We start from the raw sequence: 8,026 nt of genomic DNA on the forward strand, positions 1-8,026 counted from the left end.
CAGCCCCTAAATACTAAAATCTTAAACCCTAAATACATATAAAATTCTCCTTGAATATCTAAAATTTTTAATTTTAAATAATATAATCTAAGAAGGAAGCCAGAACCCTAGAGGGAAAATCTTATTGACTCAAACTCATTATAACTCAACTCCTAAATTCTAAAATCTTGAATCGTAAATATATAATATACCCAAAATAAAAATAAAAAAATAACAAAATAAAAGGTTATTGCATGAATCCAGGCGCCTAGATTTGTTCCAAGCACATGGACCACTATCACACACGGGCATGCGGCGAATGGTCCACAGCATAGCACAGTCGTGTGTGTGAAATCTCACTTGTGGTGATTTCCTTGCGGGTTGATGAGGTGGAGATGAACTTGTTAGAGTGTATACTAAAAGCCTAACTTTTTGTAAACATCTATTTTGAAATAAAAGAATCACATTGGTCATATGTCTACATTTATTTGCTAAGTGTAGTTGTTCAATTAATTTATATTGTAGATAACATGGTGAGTGGTGTCACTCACAGAAGATCATGTTATCAGTTCTTTATAAATTATAAACAGTTGCTCACGACTAAGATGGAAAGAAACAAACCGTTGGAATAGTCGTAGTGTAATTAGGTATTAGTTTATCTTGACTAATAAATTACACTAGTACACTCTAAGTGTATTGAGTAGGACCATTTAACGTAAGTTCTTTTTATACTGACTTAATAAAAAAATAAGACCTTAGTTATTATGGAAGTGTGTGTTGGTGCGGTTAGCACTAACGGTCTAACTCAAGTTTTGATGAATGACAAATCAGGTTAAGTTAAGTTTGTCGTGATCTAACACTCTGACCGAGTGTGCAGGATAAGTCCAGACAGGTCGACGGACTGATCGGATGTCTGGCACGAAGTCCAAGCGGGTCGACGGGCTGACCGGACGCTTGGCGAGAAGTCCAGCTAGGTCGACGGACTGACCGGATAGCTGGCGAAAAGTTCAGACGGGGCGAAGGGATGACCGGGCGTCTGGCAGGTGAGTAAAGGTAAGTCACTGGATGGGAGTGACTATGAGGACGTGTTCCCGGGAAGGGAACATTAGGCGTCGATCCGGCTTAGATCCATTTCGGATATCTAAGTCGAGATCGTGACTAGATTCCGGTCTCGGAAAGACGAAATCTAAGTCATACCATTTTTGTCAAACTATAAACTGAACTAACACTCTGTTTTACAGGTTATAAATTATATATTTACCTCGGACTAACCTTGTCTTGCAGGAGAAGAAGTCTTCTAGAGAAAGGAGGTCCGGGCGCCCGGGAGGCAACTTTCATCCAAACGCGTCGTCGCCACGTGGAGCTCACTGGTTGGACCTGCCACGTCCCACCAGGGTGCCCGGAAGGGATCCGGGGCGCCCCGAGCTTCATATAAAAGAAGGGGCAGGGGTGGAGCTTCAAGAAGAACTTAGAACTCTCTGCTCTACTGTGCTCCTGCGACGCCTTGAGGCTACTCCAACAAAGCGCTGTCTTCAGTTTACTTCTTTTCAGTTTGTCAGTATTAATTTTTTTTATTAAGCATTCCTGTAATTCTTAATTGTAACATTCTTCGAATTGCTAGTGAATTGCCCAACGAAAGCACCCTTGTGTGCGAGCCTTGGAGTAGGAGTCGCCAAAGGCTCCGAACAAAGTAAAATTGGTTCTTGTGTTAGCATTGCATTGTCTTAATTTTTCCGCTGCGTTTAACTCTCTTATCGACGAATGTTTTTCGATATTCACCCCCCCTCTATCGAACGTCTATGATCCAACAATGTGTGCTCTTAATCATAATATAATAACAAATACATATATTTAGTATTTATTTCTTTGACTTGTCAAATGGTGAGATTTAGCTCGATAAATCAAAAGGCCCGATAAGTTGGAAAATGATATTACTTATAGTGTGTGTTGTTGATTATAGAAGGAAACTGTGCCCTATTAATCTAGGTTGATAATGCCCCCAAGAGGAGCTCATAAGGATTGTCATGTTAAACCCTGCAGGTGGACTTAGGCCGACATGATGATAAAGTTGAGTGGTACTACTCTTGGACTGAGATATTAATTAAAATGAGTTGTCAGTAACTCAATTAATTAGTGGACATTCGACATCTTAAACACAGGGAGACTAACACACTCATAATAAGAAGGAGCCCAAAATGTAATTTGGGATTAGTGCGGTAGTTCAATAATAATTCTTTAGTGGTATGAATTATTATTGATAAAATTAAGTTGAGTGTTCGGGGTGAACACGAAAAGCTTAATTTCATCGGGAGGCCAAAACCAATTCCTCCTCTTGGTCCCTATCGTAGCCTCTTATTTATAAAGTATTATACTCACCTATACCCACCTTTATACCCATCCTAAGGTGGTCGGCCAAGCCTTGCTTGGAGCCCAAGCAAGGGGTCGACCAAGTTAATCCTTGTATGAACCAAGTGGTGGTTGGCCCTAGCTTGAGTCCAAGCTTAGGTGGTCGGCCACAATAAAATTAAAAGGATTTTTTATTTTTTAAATTTTTCTTATGTGGATTCCATGATTTTAAAAGAGAGTTTAAAATTTAAATCTTTCTTTTTATAACTTTCTACAAAAGATTGAAAAAAGATTTGATATCTTTCCTTATTTGTAGATTGAAAGGAAGATTTTAATTTTGATAAAACTTTCCTTTTTGTAACCATGTTCATGATTTAAAAAGAGAGTTTTAAAATTAAATATTTCCTTTTATAAGTTTCTACAAAAGATTAAGAAAAGATTTGATATCTTTTCTGATTTGTAAATTGAAAGAAGATTTTAATTTTAAAGATAACTTTCCTATTTGGAAATCATCCACATGTTTAAAAAAAATATTTTAATTTATAAAATTTCCTTTTATAACCAACTATGAAGGGAAAATTTATTAGAGAAATTTTAATTTTAAAATTTCCGAAAACAAATAAGGAAGTTTTAATTTTGTGTTTAAAACTTGCCTAATTTGGAGCTCTTTATGTGGCCGACCATGATATTTAAGAAAAGGAAATTGATTTTAATCAATTAAATTTTCCTTTTCATGGCAAAGATAAAAAGGAAGGTTTTATTTAATTTTTCCTTATTTGCCAAGACCAAGGATTATAAAAGAGGGGGTAGGGGTGCATTCATGGATGAGAACTCTATTCTATTTCCCTCCCTCTCTTCCTTGGTGGTGGCCGACCCTATTGCTTCTAGCTCCTCTCCTTTTCTCTTCCTCTTTTGTGGCCAGCGACATCAACACAAGAGGAGTCCTTGGTGACCGGTTCTAGCTAGGAGAAGAAGGAGAGAAAGGAGACTTTGTTTCTAGTATCCCTTGGAACTTGGTGATGGTGGCCGGACCTCTACATCTCTTGGAGAATTGGTGGTGGCCGAATCTAGCTTGGAGAGAAGAACGAGCTTGGTGGTTCTCGTCTCGGAAGATCGTTGCCCATACAACGTCCGAGATTAGAAGAGGAATATGGTAGAAGATCAAGAGGTTATTTGCTTATAAAGAAAGGTATAACTAGTAATTATTTTCCGCATCATACTAGTTTTTCTTTGTTTGAATTCCAAACACAAGAGGCATATGATTCTAGAGTTTCGAATTTGTTATTCGAGTTTGTGTTTTTTTTTTATTTTTTGAATTTGTGATTCGATTATTCTTTTTGGTTAAACCTAATGTTATTTTAGGAAATTAAATATTGAATTTCTATAAAAGGCTTTGTCAAGTCAGTGGTGGATGATCCCATACCCAAGAAGGCCTAGTGCCTCGTCATGTTTGACCTGGGAGCCGATTTTAGAAATAAATATTTAATCAACTTTATAACATAGGTGGATTTGGATCAATAGTATTAAGTTCCGCTTGTGATCCAAATCTAAACCATTAAGAACAGTTAAGTTAAATTTGGAATCAATAATGTTAAGTTCCGTTTGCGATTCCTAATTTAATTTCTAAAAAACACAATAGGTTATCTAGGAAAGGTTCGACACTTGTACAAAATTTTTGTACAGTGGAACCGATACAATCTTCCTAGGACTAACCAACAGAACTAGAGGTTGACGTGGAGCGCGTGAGAGAGGAAACAGATTAACTCATGAAACAAAACGCGTCAAAATGTTGCACATCCTTCCTCTCCCGAAAAACCCTAGCTGAAGCTCTCTGAATCGCCGCATCTCCCTCTCTCGTCACGATTAGCTCGCCACACCTCCCTCTCGCGCTCGCCTCTGTCACTTCAGTTCCTTGTCGTCGCCTCCCTCTCAATCTACGAGATCGCTAGCTTCTCTCTCCTCACGCCTGGGTTCCTCGCCACCACAAAGCCTCATAGGCGCCCCTCTTCCTTTATCGGTTGCTGGTAGGAACGAGATAGATCTCTTTTGCAGCGAGCTTTCTCAAGTTGCGACCTCCCTCTCTCACCTCAGTTCCTCGCTGTAGATCTCTCTCGCAACGAGGTACTTTGTTTGCTTTGATTTAGCATTCATCGATTAAGCTTGTTTCCCTTGATTTGGGGTTCGAAGACTAGTGGTTGTTCAAGGGTTTAGGCAGATTATCCCTCTGATTCTGCGTACATCGATTCTCTCTCACATTCATTGTTATCCTTTATTTCATAACGCTTTGTAGCACTCCAAATAAAGATTTCATCGTGTGATGATGAATTGACATTGCAATCGATTCTGTAAACGCTGTATTTGTTTCTGACGATAAAGAGATGTGAATTTCAAAGCCTCTATTCTTGAATGTTTAACTCAAACTTGATTAGCTTAGGATTCCAATTGATATGTTGATATTCTATATGCATTTTCTTGTTTACTTATTAACAATTGTATAGTCTTCAATCATCGTTAATTAATATGGAAAAATAACTACTGGGTTATTTTCTTGTTTACTTATTAACTACCAGATTAATTAATATGGAAAAAAGTTTATTTTAATTTCCATCATAATTATCAACTTGGACTTTGTTTCTCATAATAATCTATTGATTCATTATAGTTATAATAGTTACCTTATGCAGCTAATAATTGTGCTACCATGTAGCCCTTTGAAAAAAAGAAAAAAAAAAAGAAAAGAAACTCATCACTTTGTTCCTCCAAAGCCTCCTCAATCCTAAAATTCAATCTTGATGCCCAATTCTCTAACAAAATTTAACCGCATTGTTTTTTTCCTTACAAATACAAGCTTTGCCAACAAAGCTTTGAATCTCCTTGAACTAAACACAATCTATAGTGTTAGTTCCATAACAAAATATCTTTAGTATTCCTTTTGCAGAATGTTGTAATTTTTTTTTAATGGCATAATTTTTTGTAGTTTTATAATTATTAGGTTGCTATTGTTGGTTGCTACTCGGAAAACCTAGAGGTTCCACTGTACAAAAATTTTGTACAAAGATCTGAACCTTTTCCTAGCTACCATGTGTTCTTTTAAATTAAATTTTGGATCACCTGCGGAACTTAACACGTTTGATCCAAAACTTAATCTATTTGTTCTATTAGGTTTTGACTTGGATCTCCTACGGAACTTAACACGTTTGATCCAAATCTCCTAAGTTATTAATTCCATTAAATATTAATTTCCAAAATTGGTTCCCAGTACAGACGTGGCGAGGCACATGACCTTCTTGGATATGGGAGCAACCACCACCGACTAGACAAAACCTTTTAAGGAAAGTTAATATTTAATTTCCTAAAATAACTTTAGGTCAACCGAAAAGAACAATCAAATCACAAGGAAAAGAAAAACAAAAGAATACTATATCGAAAACAAATTCGAAACACTAGAATCGTATGCCTCTTGTATTTAGTATTATTTCCAAAAATAACTAGTATGATGTGGAAAGAAAAATTACTAGTTATACTTTTTAGAAAGACCTCTTGATCTTCTACCGTATTCCTCTTCTAACCTCAGACGTTGTGTGGGCAACGATCTTCCGAGATGAGAACCACCTAGGCACCTTCTTTCTTCTTCCTTCAAGTTTCGGCCAAGCACAAGAACTTCCAAAGGATGAAGAATTTTCCACCAACCAAGCTCCAAGGGATGCACGCTTTCTCTCCTTCTTCTCCTTCCTTGATCCGGCCACATCCTCTAAGCTCCAAGAGATGATAGATTTCGGCCACAACAAGAGGAGAGAAGAGAAAGGGAAGGGCCGACCACCACACCAAGGAAAAGAGGGAGAAAAATAGAATAGAGTCCTTAGCCTTGAAGCCTCCTCTACCCCCTCTTTTATAATCCTTGGTCTTGGCAAATAAGCAAAATTTAATAAAAACTTCCTTAATTCTTTTGCCATTGAAAAGGAAAATTTATTTAATTAAAACAATTTTCTCTTTTCAAATTGTAATGGCCGGCCACCACATAAATTCTCCAAGCAAATAAAATTTTAAATAAAAATTAAAGCTTCCTTATTTGCTTCCGAAAATTTATAAAAATTTCTCCAATAATTTTTATCCATTCATGATTGGTTTATAAAAAGGAAATTTATTCTTTCTTTTAAACATGTGGATAAAAAGAAAGTTATCTCTATAAATTAAAAACTCTTTTAATCTACAAATAAGGAAAGATATCAAATCTTTTCTTAATCCTTTGTAGAAACTTATAAAAGAGAATATTTAATTTTAAACTCTCTTTTAAATCATGAACATGGTTAAAAAGGAAAGTTTTCTTAAAATTTAAAATCCTCTTTTAATCAACAAATAAGGAAAGATTTCAAATTTTAAACTCTCTTTTAAACATGTAGATGATTTTACAAATTAGGAAAGTTTTTACCAAAAATTAAAACCATCCTTTTAAACTACAAATAAGGAAAGAGATTAATCTCTTCTCTTAATCTTTTGTAGAAAGCTATAAAAGAAAATTTTTAATTTTTAAACTCTCTTTTAAAATCATGATATCCACATAAGAAATAATTTTAATAAAAATCCTTTTTAATATCCTAGTGGCCGGCCACCTAAGCTTGGGACCCAAGCTTTGGCCGGCCACCTAAGCTTGGGACCCAAGCTTTGGCCGGCCACCTACATGGCTCATCCACTTGGTCTTGGCCGACCCTAGCTTGGGTTCCAAGCTAGCTTGGCCGGCCCCATTGGATGGGTAAGAAGATGGGTATGCGGTGGGTATAAATCTCTATATACTAGAGGCTACGATAGGGGCCAAGAGGAGGAATTGGTTTTGGTCTCCCGATAAAATTAAGCATCCCGTGCTCGCCCCGAACACACAACTTAATTTTATCAATAATAATTCATTCCACTAGAGAACTATTATTGAACTACCGCACCAATCCCAAATTATATTTTGGGCTCCTACTTATCATGAGTGTGTTAGTCTCCCTGTGTTTAAGATAACAAATGTCCACTAATTAAGTAAGTTACTGACAACTTACTTAATTAATATCTAGCTCCAAGAGTAGTACCACTCAACTTCATCATCATGTCGGACTAAGTCCACCTGCAGGGTTTAACATGACAATCCTTATGAGCTCCTCTTGGGGACATTCTCAACCTAGATTACTAGGACACAGTTTCCTTCTATAATCAACAACACACACTATAAATGATATCATTTCCCAACTTATCGGGCTTATTGATTTATCAAACTAAATCTCACCCACTGATAAATTAAAGAAATAAATATCAAATATATGTGCTTGTTATTATATTTAGGATTAAGAGCACACACTTCCATAATAGTTGAGGTCTTTGTTTCTTTATAAAGTTAGTATAAAAGAAACGACCTCTAATGGTCCTACTCAATACACTCTTAGTGTACTAGTGTAATTATATAGTTAAGATAAACTAACACCTAATTACACTATGACCTTCCAATGGTTTGTTCCTTTCCATCATGGTCGTGAGCTACTGTTTATAATTTATAAGGTACTGATAACATGATCTTCTGTGTGTGACACCACACACCATGTTATCTACAATATAAATTAATTGAACAACTACATTTATCACAAATGTAGACATTTGTCCAATGTTATTCTTATTTCTAGATAAATATTTTATACCAAAAACTAGGCTTTTAGTATACATCCTAACA

This window comes from Zingiber officinale, chromosome 1A, assembly GCF_018446385.1.
Source record: "Zingiber officinale cultivar Zhangliang chromosome 1A, Zo_v1.1, whole genome shotgun sequence".
Taxonomy (NCBI): domain Eukaryota; kingdom Viridiplantae; phylum Streptophyta; class Magnoliopsida; order Zingiberales; family Zingiberaceae; genus Zingiber; species Zingiber officinale.